This window comes from Carlito syrichta, unplaced genomic scaffold (assembly GCF_000164805.1).
Source record: "Carlito syrichta isolate Samal-C Ts95f unplaced genomic scaffold, Tarsius_syrichta-2.0.1 Scaffold308256, whole genome shotgun sequence".
NCBI lineage: Eukaryota > Metazoa > Chordata > Mammalia > Primates > Tarsiidae > Carlito > Carlito syrichta.
The window spans coordinates 742,722-756,980 of NW_007252352.1; the positions used below are offsets into that span (position 1 = coordinate 742,722).

At 43.2% G+C, this 14,259-nt stretch overlaps 1 protein-coding gene across 1 annotated transcript in view; it reads left to right on the forward strand.

Moving 5' to 3' along the window:
• Window positions 1-14,259, forward strand: part of CNTNAP5 (contactin associated protein like 5) — a 697,937-nt gene that overhangs the window by 405,434 nt on the left and 278,244 nt on the right. The gene's annotated exons all lie outside the window — the stretch shown is intronic.

The following is a 14,259-nucleotide window of genomic DNA, read 5'->3' on the forward strand; positions in this document are numbered from 1 at the left end:
GACGGCTGTCCAGGGAGACAGTTTCCACGTGGGTTTTACCGTACTAGCTGTGGGCCTCTGTCCGGTGCTCAGGCCTTGTATGTCGTTTTGCTCTTCTGGAATATCATTCCTTCACTCCTTCTTCAGGCCAAGCTCTCATTCTTTTCTTCTGTGAAGCCCCTTTGACAGTTTTCATGGCTCCCACTGAATTCGTGCGATTGACAATCATCTACAAAATCCAGGTTGTTTACCAAGAGCGTGGGCCTGGCACAAACCCCAGTACTGACATTTCCTAGTTTTGCCAAGTTGACTCAGGGAGTTATTTTGTCTCCCTATTCCTCAATTTCTTTCTCTGTAATTAATCATATAAATTATCTAAGAGTTCACTGTAAAGATTATATAAGTGTAAACCACGAGAAAAAAGTCCTGACGTTATACAACCAATATATGTGGCAATTATTATTTTCATCACTCTGTCCTCAGAAACCTAGACTCTGGTTTCTTGGTATTTCTGAGGGTACAATGATAAAAATAATAACTAATAACTTTCATGAGTGCACAACACCGGACATACTGAAAGCACTCATGAAAATTAATTCCACAGAGTAAATTAATGCACTTGAAAATGGATGAGTTGGGCAACCCCTTCGGGTCCCCTCCCATGGTGAGAGCTTTTCATTTCTGTCTTCTCAATAAATCCTGCTTTCTAAAAAAGAAAAAAAAAAAAGAAAAAAGAAAATGGATGAGTTACTGTGATGTGAATGGTTGAATTTAGTAGTAGTTTTTGCTTTTTGATAACTGTTAGTCCTTAATTCCATGTGTGTGTGTGTGTGTGTGTGTGTGTGTGTATGTGTGTGTGTGTGTGTGTGTGTGTGTGTGTGTGTGTGTGTGTGTATGTTGGTTCTGGTTTAAGAGCGCATGTGTGTAGCCAGGCGCAGTGGTTTATACCTATAATCCCAGAACGTTGGGAGGCCGAAGCAGTAAGATCACTTGTGCTCAGAATTTTGAGACCAGCCTAGTGAGACCCTCACCTCTATATAGTGAGACTTCCACTTCTACAAAAACATTAAAATATTAGCTGGGCTGGATGTGGTGGCTAACACCTGTAATATCAACACTTTGGGAAACCAAAGCAGGTGGATTGCTTGAGCCCAGTCTAGGCAACATAACGAGACCTTGTCTCCACAAAAATTTCTTTTAATTAGCTGGGTATGATGGTGTGCGCCTGTAGTCCCAGCTACTTGGGAGGCTGAAACAGAAGGATTGTCTGACCTCCAGAGGTCAAGGCTGGCGTGAGCCATGATCATTCCACTGCATTTCAGCCTGGGTGTCAGAGTGAGAACCGGACTCAATAAATTAAATTTTAAAAAAATAAAGCAAAGCATTAGCCAGGTGTGGTGGCACATTCCTGTAGTCCCAACTACTTGGGAGGCCGAGGTTGGATGATCTCTTGAACTGCAGTGACGACCATGCCACTGCACTTGAGCCTGGGCAGCAGGGTGAGACCCTGTCAAAAAAAGAACAAGAAAAAAGAAAGACTATGTGGCTGTGAATTTTTTGGAGTGTAGAATAGTTTTGAGCACTTACTATACATAAAGCATCCTGGCAAGCCCTGTCTTCTTCTTCTCCTCCTCCTCCTCCGACTGATCTTGAACTCTTGGGCTCAAACTATCCTCCCACCTCAACCTCCCCAAATGCTGGGATTACAGGTGTGAACCACTACATCCAACCCACCAGTTTTTATTCTTAAATGTACAAGCCTACAAAAAAGTTGAGAGAATAGAAAAATAAGCAGCCATATACACTTCACCTAAATTCTCCAAATGTTACCATTTTGCCATATTTGTACATCTGTGCTATCCTCACCTTTCTCTCGTCTTTTCTCCTCTCTTCACTGTCTCAGATAAAATGTTTTCTTTTTTCCTGAACCATTTGAAAGTAAGGTATAGACACACTGATAATTTAAACCTGAAGACTTCAATTTTTATTTATTGAGAGCAAATATATTCTGCTATATAACTTCATTACTAAAACCATCCAAAAGAAAATAAACATTTATTAAATTATAATTGTCCAATGTACAGTCCATGTTTTTTCTGCAGTGCCTTTTATAGAAGTATCTATTTTCACATTTTTATTCAAGATTCTAGCCGTGCCCAGACTCTGCATTTGACTGTCATGTTTCTTTAGTTTCCTTTACTCTAGAATGTCTCCTTCCCTGACTTTTTTTCCCTTTCTTTTTAAAAAAAAATATCTATTTATTTATTTTGTTTGCTTATTGTTTTCATTTGACTTGTTGGGTGATTGGCTTTCATGACCTTGGTCTTTTTGAAGACTACAAGCCAGTAGAGTAAAATATCGCATAATGCGGATTTATTCTAATTATTTACTAATTGCTAGAGCTTTTTGGCAGGAAAACATCATAGACCATGTCTGCCCTGCTCAGTGCATCCCAGCAGTAGACACATGATGTCAGTCTATCCCCTGATTGGGGATACTCAGCTCCATCATTTGATGAAAGCGGTTTGACCAGATGTCACAGGCAGGGTAGAAATGGTTTACAATCAGTAAGTTATCTGCGGTGTTAGATGCAGACACTGTCTCCTTATACTGTTCCCCAACATTTCCCCCCAGTCCGTTAAAGTTCTTGACTGTACCAAGTTACTACACTGGAATTTGTAAAATGCTGCTTTTTAAATTCTAGAGTTATGTCCACAATTTTAGCTGTCACTTTGCAATCTTCTCTAAGAAAGAAATTTTCTTGTTCTTGTCTTGCCTCCACTTCCCTTTGCGCTACTATGGACTCATAAATCACTTTATTTCAAATTATTTTATTTGATCATCATTATTCCTTTGATGTTCAGATATTCCCAAATTAGCTAATCCTGGTCCCTTTAATTCAGTTCTTGTTTCTTTTTTTGCATGTCTTCATTAATCTTGGAGAATTTCCTTGCGTTCTAGCACAGCAAGAAGTTCTATGATGTCACCTTGAACTTTCCCTACCATAGTCCCAGACTCAGCTGTTTTCCTGAAGAAGCCTCGTTACTTTGTGTAGGGAAATCTGTGCTTGGCAATCAAAATCTAGGTGTTAGGTTTGTTCGTTGTTTCCAGGCCCTTTCAGTGAACAGAATAAAAAGTGTGTGTGTGTGTGTGCATGTGTGTGTTTAACTTATGAGTTTATATGGTTATAAACAATATAAACCCAAATCCAAAGCAAACCAATTCCACTAGATTTCTTCTCATCATTCTCTCTTCTATAGATATGTATCTTCTTTCACAACAAAAACTTGTGCCAGCAACATCAATATATTTACTAATTGGCTTTATCCTGCAGTACACACACAACAGTTTCAGAATCAATTAATAATATTAATAACAAAGCCAAGTTTAAGATTTCCTTAAATTTTCATTTTTACTTTAGAATATATTCTGCCAACAGTGTATAGCCAGATGGTTACTTATATTAACTTGTTTTCTTTTTTGAGATTATTTTATCCATTTAAGGTACAGGTAGGCTTATTTTAAATGCTTTTCTGTTTCTTTTTAATATTCAATTTTAGGACTCGCCTTTCTTCATTCCTTTCATTTGATTTTATATTTTGGCAATGTAAATGTGTTTAATGTTTTGGTTTTTGTTTAAAATATTTTAATGCATGCACTGGTGGACCAGAGGCAGTTTGCTCTCATTTCCATTGTCTTCACTCTGTTCTTATCCATCTTCTTTAGAAAATCTTTTATATTAGTTCGTCTTCTTGTGTTATTCATTTTTCTCCTTTATTATTTCACAAAATGTGTCATACTGTTTTGTGCATCAATACCTTGATTTTGCCACTTTACATTATATAGTGCAAATCATTCTAGATCAGTTTACAGTGCTCATTAGTATTATTTATTATGGCTACATTGTACTTTATTGCTTCAGTTAACTATACTTTATTCAATCAGACACCTATGGATGGGCATTTAAATTTTTTCAGTCGTCCGCTATTTGCAATAGATAACCTCAGCTGCACAGAAGAATTTCAAGTAAATATCTAAGCATTCTTTTCTATTATGTATCACCCCCCCTGCTGATTTCAAGAGCTATCCACTGAAGTCAGTAAAAATCCTGGTAGTCTGTGGAATGTTTAGTTTAGTAGTAAGTTAATACCTACTGTGGACCAGGTGTTAGGTACATGGTGACTTCTGAAATAGGTGTTTCGTGTAGCACCCGCTGTTTAGCCGGGGGAGGTGGGGGCGGAGCTGAGTAAACAGGTTGTTGTAAAAGGATTTGAACACAAGGAGCGCAGGATGCTGGTGGAACCAGAAGAGACGCTCCATTGGAGATGACACTGGTACTCTGGCAGCCTCATTTATATGGTGGTGAGCTCTGGAGTAGAGATGTCGTCTGAAAGAAAGAGGAAGAATTCTGCTTCCCTCTTTGAGTTTTCCTTTTGTCAGTCTTCTTTAGCATCAGAATATAAGCTCCATGACAGCAGACTAAGGAGACACTTATGCTTAGAGAAGGCGTGTCTTCTTCTCTGACCTGGTTTAAGGAGTTGTAAATGCGGCCTTCAGGTATCTCTTCGTAGGACGAAGGTGAGCCCTTTGAAATCAGTTCGCTGTCTCTTGAAGCCCTCTGAGTTCCATGCTGGCTGCTTTAGATTTTCTAAGCAGAAGTACAACAGGTACTATTACTTTTGTACCATAACTAGGACAGCAAACACACGTTCTCTTAACTGTGGACTGTGTCGCAGGTACTGGTTTATAAATTCCTAGAATCTATCTTCTTTAATCCACATGATAAAATGTGAGGCAGGGATCATTTCTTATTTGTACTTGGAGAAAGCAGAGGTTGGAAAAGGTTGAGGACCGTGTCTGGCATCACTCAGCTAGAAAGTAACACATCTAGCTGGGCTCGGTGGCTCAGCCTGTCGTCCCGCGCCTTTGGGAGGCTGAGGTGAGTGGATGGCCTGAGCCCGCGGGTTCGAGACCCGCCTGGGCAGCGAGAACTCATCTCTACAATCCATCAAAAAATCAGCTGGGCGTGGTAGCGCGCGCCTGTAGTTCCAGCTACTTGGAAGGCTGAGGCAGAAGGATCGCCGGAGCCCAGCGGGTCGAGGCTGCGAGGGCCGGGAGCGGCCACTGCACTCCAGTCTGGGTGACAGAGTGAGACTACAATTCAAAAAAAAAAAAAAGAAAATAATCATTGTGACAAGTAATGAAATGGGAATGCATTCTATATATTAAAGTGTTGTATTTAAATTAAATTTCCTGAAGTTCATACTTGTGCTATGGTTATGTACGAAAGTATCTTAAGCCAGGCGCAGTGGCTCATACCTATAATCCCAGCACTTGGGAGGACACGAGAGGATTGCCTGAGCCCAGGGTTTTGAGACCAGCCTGGTCAACTTGGAGAGCTCTCATCTCTATAATAAATCAAAAAATTAGCCGGATATGATGGTGTGAGCCTGTAGTTCTAGCTATTTGGAAGGCTGAGGTGGAAGGATCTCCTGAACCCAGCAGGTCGAGGCTGAGATGGTTGTGAGCATGCCACTGCACTCCAGCATGGGCAACAGAGTGAGACTCTGACTCAGAAATAAAGAGGGCAACTCCTACGGGTCCCCTCCCACTGTGGGAGTTTTTCTGTCCTCTCAATAAATCCTGCTTTCAAAAAAAAGATGGAAAGAAGGAAAGACAGAAAGAAAGAGAAAAACTAGGTATGGTAGTTCATGCCTGTAATTCCAGCACTTTGAGAGGCGGAGGCAAGAGGATTGCCCGAGCCAATGGGTTCAAGACCAGCCTGGGCAACTTGGCGAGACCTCCTCCCTACAAAAAATCAAACAAGGCCGGGCTCGGTGGTTCAGCCTGCAATCTCGTGCTTTGGGAGGCCGAGGGGAGTGAATTGCCTGAGCCTGCGGGTTCGAGACCCGCCTGGGCAACTTGGCGAGACCTCATCTCTACAATAAATCAAAAAAATCAGCCGGGCATGGTAGCGGGCGCCTGTAGTTCCAGCTACTTGGAAGGCTGAGGCGGAAGGATCGCAGGTCGAGGTTGAGGCCGCCGGGAGCGGCCACTGCACTCCAGTCTGGGCGACAGAGTGAGACTCCAACTCAAAAAAAAAAAAGAAAGTAACACATCTAGGAATAGAATTTAGGTCTTGGTGAGTCCCCAGTTTTATCCCCAGGGTGTACCCAAATAGTGCCTGCCACCAAAATACTCCTAACAACCACCTAAAACCTTCTAACAGCCATCAGAGCTCCACCTGACGGCCTTTCAGTCCTCTTCCCACCAGGTGACTCACGTTTTCTTTTTCTCCTTTTCCCCTGCCTCCAAAGCCAACCACAGAGCATCAGTGGGGAGAGGGGCACCTTGTCTTTGCCCCCCTCCCTTAGCTCCCCATTTGCTGTCACCAGACATTCACCCCCATGGGAATGCAACACAAGGGGTGGCCTACCTTTCCAACTGGCTGTGAGCTCCTTCAGGTCAGGGTCCAGCATGCTAGCCATCCTTGCATTCCTCATCGCATAACTTCCCAGTTCCTAGCATAGTGTTCAGCACACGCTGAATTAAAAGAAATAAACTAATGAACAGCAGATATGATGCCATCTATGTAGAGTTCATTCCAAACTACCCCCTCTTAAGACCATAAAACAAATTTCTAGGTCTCCTTGATTATGCCGCCTATTTTAAAGCCAGGAAAAAGAAAAAATAATCCTCCTGAAAGGGTACATAAAAAGTGAAGGCTACAGGCAAGGGTGAAGATAAATCACAGTCTAGTATGTTGTCTGGAAGTCATAAAGTGTGGCCCACGCAGGCAGGTGCAGGCCGGTAATGGATGGAGCCGCCCGACCTCTCCACCTGCGGTATCCCCGTGGTAGTTAATGCATAGCGCAACGTAGCTCTACCAGCAGCCTGAACCTGAACCAGTAATGCGAGTCCCCCAAACAGCAGATGCCAAAAGCAACCAGCGAGGCCCGTGGACTGTTACCAGGGGAGGGAAAACAGCCCTCACAAGGATTTGAAGCTTTTTAAAGGAGTTGGAAATCACTTTACACCAATTATCTTCCCTCCCTTTAAAGTCTGTGGGGGAGGTGGAATTGGGTCCTCAGCACAAGTTCCCAGAAGCCTTTCTAATAATGAAATGATCTCTTTAGATCCTCCCTGACTTGCTTCAACAGAACAGCTCCTAAAAGTTCGGTTTCGATTGGGGTTAAGTACCAGGTGAGACATTACGAACATGGAGCCTCTACTCCAGGCCAGCACTGTGCTCGACTCAAGCCTGTGTTTTTTTATTCAGTGTTCAGGATGGCGCTGCACAGTGCTGGGTCGTGCCCAGTGTATGGAGGAGAAGACTAAGGCTTGGGGAGGTGATGTGTCTCTTCTGCGTTCAGGAATCTGGTGGGTGGCAGAGCTGGCACTGCAAGCCTGGTCTGATACCGGTGAAGCCCAAGGCTTCTTCCATCACACCTGCCTCTGCGAACCCTGGAAACCCTTTCCGATCCTGTGCTTCCTCAGCAGGCATGGCCTATGCTCTAAACAGGGAGATAAGGGGCAACCATGAAAAATTAAGCAGCCGTCAACGCAAAATCACAAGAGATATCACATGACCGTACACGAGTAGATGGCAAATGAGTGGTAGGGACAGCACTTCGAGGATTATTTAAGCTGTCTTTACCGCTGGCATAGAAAATTCACTTTGTCAACATAGATAACCCCACCAGAAGTGACCCCAGGGACCTGCACATAGACTCGCTTTATGACCATAGGAGTGTAAGTGAATTGGCACACTATTCAAAGGACTGTAAGTAGCTCCCCACAGTGATTTTAGTTTAATTAAGTTGGATATTGACAATCTGTAAACTTCCCTTCCTTCCAAGCATGGTGATAGAAAAATTGCAGTTTGTTTCTGGCTCTGCAAAGAGACATATATGTGTGTAGAAGAAGGCCTTATTAATCAGAGTTATTTCTTGTCTCTATTTTTTAACTTTCCTTCTGTTTGTTCTTTCTTCTGAGTGGTAATCCCCATGGTAACGGATGGAACTGCTTACAGCATCTGTAATTACAATTATTAATAATAATGATCACAATAATAAGACCAATCAGATATAATAGGAGGAAAGATATGAAAGGAAATTAAATTGTGGCTCTGTGTGTAAACAGTTTACAGCTTCTGAAATAAGAGCCAGAGGAACCAGGTAGGTCACTAAAGACCCAGGAGTGAGGGTGGATCAAGCGTTTTCTGGAGTGATGACCATGAAAGATTTCACCGCAAGGATGCTAGTACAAAATGTTCCAGAATATCCCTCCATTACTACTCTGCAGGCCCTTTGTACAGCCTCGTTTTCTTTTATCTGCTTATTGTTATTGTGAGTGTGTGTGTGTGCGTGTTGATCTTCTCATTGGAAACTCTTTTACATTCAACCCGTTGTGTAATATAAGCTTAGATGAGCAGGTTTGGAAATTCTAAAGCCAAGAACCTGGCAGGAGACAGATGATTAATTAATCTCTAAATAACTAAGGTGCTCAGCGCTACTCCTAGCCTCAGGATGAAAGGCCCCTCCTGACCTCAAAAACTCTCGAGAAAAAACAGAGCACAGTCCTCAATGGCCTCTCTAGCGCCCCCTGCCCTCCAACCCTGCCCCCAGCAACTATCTCGACAGCCACCCCTTGCTGTAATCTCCAGAGGATTTATAACAGCTGGACACATTTGACATTTTTGTGTACACAGTATTCTCCCCAAAAGGACGATAAGCTTTTGGAGGACTTTGAGAGTGCATTTTCTTCCTGTGCATGTACTCTGGTGGCTAGCATAGCCTAGCTGGGCACATGTCGGAACACAAGAATGAATGATACACTTTACATTCTGGAAGATCTCATAGCTTTGTGGGGGCGATAGACTTGACAGCTCATGATCACAATGCAGTTTAGGAAATACTTTGCTGGTTTCCTTTTCAATACATGGTTATGTCTCTTAAAGGGTGCTTTGGAACTTTGTCAGGCATGCTGTTTGATGGCCCATGGCCTGCAAATTCTTGATACATAAAGGAAGCATGATAGCTGCATGGATCTAGGTCATGAGATTGTTTACACTCGTGCCAGCCCACTGTGCTGAATGCAGCTTTAAAAAAATAAATATTTTAAATATATGATAACTAGGCTGCTTAGTGAAGTGACCCTATTTCCCTCCTAAGATAATGATAAATAGGTTTCTGCCTGCTGAAAAATTCTCAAATGCAGTCCCATGTTCAGCAAAGAAAATTGATCTTGGGTGAGTCCATACAAATATGCCTTTGAGCAGTGAGAGAGATGAGACTGTTTCTAATCATAGAGTGTGGGATACAGCAGCGATCATGGAAGAGAATGACCTAGGTAGCAAAGGTAGCATCAAAAGGAAATCTTTTTTTCAGGTTTCTTGGTCCATGAGTACTAAAAACCACATTCTGGTGAAGGAATTTCAGACAATGCAAGGGACACAAATAAATAGAGACACGTGAGGTTATTCCACAGGGAAAAGAGAATTGAACAAGGTGGCAATAATGTATTATTATCACAAGAAAATTCAGTCCATTGCACTTGTTAACTTCATTTGTAGGGCGAACTCCCCACCCCCAACTTACTCAAGAATGAAGTCCTGGCCCTAATGCGCCCGTTACAGAAGAGTTCTAAGGTAGAGATTCTGAACACTTGTGAGTGCTAGGCTGCATGTTATGTGTCCCAAATCATTACAATATTATCACGAATGAAAATATAGACATTCATATATGTCTGGTTTCCAATGAGGAAAATTCAGAGACCTCATATAACTTATCAAAAGATTCACTGCTCATATGGAGCAGATCACAGATTTCAGTCTGCACAGGCTGGTGGCTAAAGCCAGGCCTTTTCGTGTTCCTTGATGACATTGCTGTTTTTCAAATATTGCCAATGAGGAAACTGGGCTTTAGAGAATCAATAACTTCACCAAGGTGGCCAAACCAGTAAGTTCTGTGCTGGCACACAAATCCAGATCTACTGACTCTGGAGTCCAGGCTGTGTCCACTAACCCTCGCTGTCTGCTAACGACATCGACCATCTTGACCATTTAGCTTTGTGGATCCAATTTCAGTCTGAAACCATGTGTGAGTCGTCGACTTGAGAGTGAATCTCCACCTCCTACCCACCTAAAGACTGGCAGAATGAATCGTGCCTGTTTGAAAATCCTTTAGAGATGACCTTCACATAAACCTCCTGAGCTCAAACCACCTTTTGCCAGCCTAGAGCAGCCATCGGGAGCATCAGTCATCAGAACTGACTTTCCTGTGGTGATATTAACCTCTGACCTTTCAATACCTAATCAGGATGCAGGGCTAAACCTACACAGCAACCAATGTAGCTGAGAAAGAAAGATAGAAAGCCAGGAAGAATAGCAGTGGGGATATCTGTAGCTTTAAGATGAAGGATTGACTCTCTGATGCAACTTCCTTTCCCATCTTGCCAAAGACAGAGTGTGATGTGGGTAAAGTGAGTCAATGAATAAGCCAATCAATAAATGAATGTCTGAATAATCGGACCAATGGATATATGGATATGCATATATGTGTACAAGGGGGGACCCTGGAAAGCTGAAATTTATTTATTAAAACTTGTATAGTTATTCTTACATGTTTATACTTCAGTCACCGTCAAAGAACTTTCCTTTTAACGCAATGTACCTATCAAGATGCTTTTTTCACGAATCAAAGCAGTTTTTGAACTCGTCAATTTCGATACCTTGTGCTTCTGCCATTTTTTGTTTCACCCTTTCCACATCAGCAAAACATTTTACCTTGAGAATTTTTTTCATTGGAGGAAATAAACACACAAAAAAAGGTCGCTTGAGGTGAAAACAGGTGAATAGGGAGAGTAGGGCCAGGGGGTCATGCCATTTCTGGTAAAAATTGCTGAATGCTCAGCACTGTGGAGGCAGGTATGCTCACAAATCACTTATCATGAAACACGCAAACGCATTGAAAGAACACCCCCCAAAATTTACTGAAGCCGATTGCAGCTTCTTACAACAACACGAGCTGGTACACTGATTCTGATGGGTTCCCAGAACACTTACCTAGCAGGGCAAACATGTTTTTTTTTTTTTTTACAAGGGTTGGCCCTCCAAAAAATAGTCCTGTTTTTTTTGGGGGGTCTCCCTTAGTGTATTTAGCAGGAAATATAACTCCATGTGATTTAGTGATGTTGTGGGAACCAATTTTGGAATCAGATTGATGCACTGAGACTGAAGACAAGTTGGAAGGAAGGAAGGGGGGAGGGAGGGAGGGAGGGGGAGGGAAAATAAAATAAAAAGAAAGAAAGAAATTCATTCGCCTCCTTGTTTTCCGTCTTTACCCTGCTGTCTCCCAGGAGAAAAATAATCGGAGAACATAGGGCAGCTCTGAAGTAAAAGCCAGCTAAGAGACTCCAGGTTTGATTAAGCAATCATCTCCCCTCCTGTCCCTTATACTGGGCTCAAAGCTAGGGCTGTGATGTCTGTTAAGTACGGATATACTGTATATCCGTACTTAACAGATCTCTTTCTCTTTCTTTCAGTGGTGGATTGCTATGAAATACTAGGGATAATATGCACCCAATGTCCTAATATGGAACAGTAACACGACATCCATGACTATAGCTTAAAGAGAGTTTGCTCGTTCTCTTCTTATAAGCATCAGGGGCATTTCAAACTGTCTGTCTTTATTTCTTCCTCTACAATATTTAGTTATTGAGTGATAACTTTTTTTGGTTATTCTATCAGCATCCGTCCGCAATGGCAACAAAAGTTTTGAGTTATTTTTGCAATATTATTATCTTGACCAATATGAATCATGTCTTTTTAGACAGTAAGGAAAATGTAATTATAGCTCAATAAAACACTGGGAGCTTGTGGGTGACCAATAGGCTGGCTTTAGGAAACAGTCTTAAGATGAGTCAGAATGTTGGCGCAACATTTCGTTTTTTTTTTTCTTTTTTAGAGTTGGAGAATCCTTTAGCGATTGTTGAAGCCACACCCTCTTTCCCTTCCTCTTTCTCCTCTAACATGTTGGAACTGAGGTACAGGGAGATAAAGTAGTGTGCCAAGTGGTGCACAGAGTTCGTGTTGGAGAAGGATTAACACAGGGTGCCTGGGAGGCCAGTTCTGTCCCCTTTCCAGACCAACCATGCCAGTGGCCATGGTCCTGCTTCCTAGTGCTAGCAATAGTGGTTGCTTTCAAGGCACGCGTGAAAGAAGTTCGGCGCCAGTAATGACTCCACACCCGGCCAGAACCAAGAGATTTACTAAAGTGGCGGTTACAAGGAAAAAGGGAAAGGCGGTGGAGAGAGAGAGAGGAAGTGGGAGAGAGGCGGGGCGAGAGCTGCAGAGAGGGAGAGAGCGACAGAGAGAGACAGAAACAGAGACCGAGAGAGAGAGAAAGAGAGACGGAGAGAGAGAGAGAGAAACAGAGACCGAGAGAGCAAGAAACAGAGACCGAGAAAGAGAGACGAAAGAGAGCGAGTTGCGGTGAGAGGGCTGTATTTATCAGCCCGACAGGGGCCGGAAGGGGCTAGGCTATGCTCCTATTGGAGGAGCTGCATGGGAGTAGGGCGGGGCCGATGCCGTGTTATGGTCCTATTGGACGCATAACAAAGCTGGGTGCTGATTGGAGGCTTGCAGGTTTGAAATTGGCGCGCAGGGGAAGTTTGAAATCGACGCGCGTGCTGGAAGGTTTGAAATTGACGCCGCGCCGGGAGGTTTGAAATTGGCGCGCGAGGGGAATTGTGCTCGCAGAGGCGGCCACCGAGGGCCTTTGTTGTCCGGTGTGTCGGCACCATTTGGGGAGCCGCCCCTCTGGTCGCTTCCTGCACCTTTCAACGTGTGCATCAGCTGCCTCACAGGTGCATCTTGGGTCATAGCTTCACTTTCTCGATCTTAGTTTTCCCATCTGTAAACCTAAGAGGATGGGGCGGGGGAGAAACCACATGATTTCTGTGTGAGCTTCCTCTTCGGCTCGGAGAATCTATGAAGAGTAATGATGTAATTATGTGGGCCAGATTCTCAGATGACAAAAGCTTTTCAAGTCTTTCTGTTTCCTCTTCTGCTGTCTTTAGGAGGATGTTCAGAATTCAACTGCATGTCCAATTGCAGTAAATGTTTTAGCTGATGTTTATTACCACAGAGTGTCTGATCCATCCCAGATAGTGCCTTGCAACTTTGTGTTTTTGATTTCTTTTCCATATTACCAGCTGGTATTGCTGATACCGGTGTCCTGTTTTTCTTGTCATTGTTATTTTTTTAACTGATTGTAAAACTGAATCTCAGGAAAGGGAAGTGATTTTTTCCAAGCTTGTTGCTTAAAGAAATAGGTTTCAAGTACAGATACGTCCAGTTCTAAAACCCAAACGTCTCTCCTCTCTCATCGCCTTCCACTCTTTCCTGTTTTAGGCAAAACATGTCCTTCCGCCATGATTTAAATGTCCCCATCTCTGCGTGCTCTTTTATTGTAAACCTTTCCTAATATTTTGGGCAAATAGAGAGGAAATGGAGAAAGACATTAGAATTACAATTAAGTTCATTGTATGGACAGTGTGGATCACATAATCGCAATCCTGTCCTCTAAAAAAATCATCCATTCTTGTGTTTCTCATATGAGGAAGTGTGTGGTTGTAGTTGGACATGCAAGCTTTGGAGTCAAAGACCCTCAGCTCAAATCCTTGCTTAGTCATTTATTAACTGATCTTGGGTGAGCCGCCTCATTCTCCCCATTCACATTTTTCTCATTTTTGCCATGGTGGCATCGACTCCTTTCCAATTTAGATATTGCCCATTTTAACCGTGGTCATGGGATTTAATGCTTAGCATAAAGCCTATGGCATAAGGGCTCCACATATGTAGCTCTGAAGATTATAGACCCCCATATTAACTCTGGTGGAGCTCCACGAGGAAGATCATTTCTCTGGTTGTACTCTTTTTTTTAAAATGTTTTTGAATTGGAGTCTCACTCTGTCACCCAGACTGGAGTGCAGTGGCCGCTCCCGGCCACCGCAGCCTCGACCCGCTGGGCTCCGGCGATCCTCCCGCCTCAGCCTTCCGAGCAGCCAGAATTACAGGCGCGCACTACCACGCCCGGCTGATTTTTTGATTTATTGTAGAGATGAGGTCTCGAACCCGTTGGCTCGGGCAATCCACTCACCTCAGCTTCCCAAAGGCACGGGATGACAGGTTGAGCCACCGAGCCCAGCCTTGGCTCGTTTTTGATTGATTGTAGAGACGAGGTCTCGCCAAGTTGCCCAGGCGGGTCTCGAACCCGC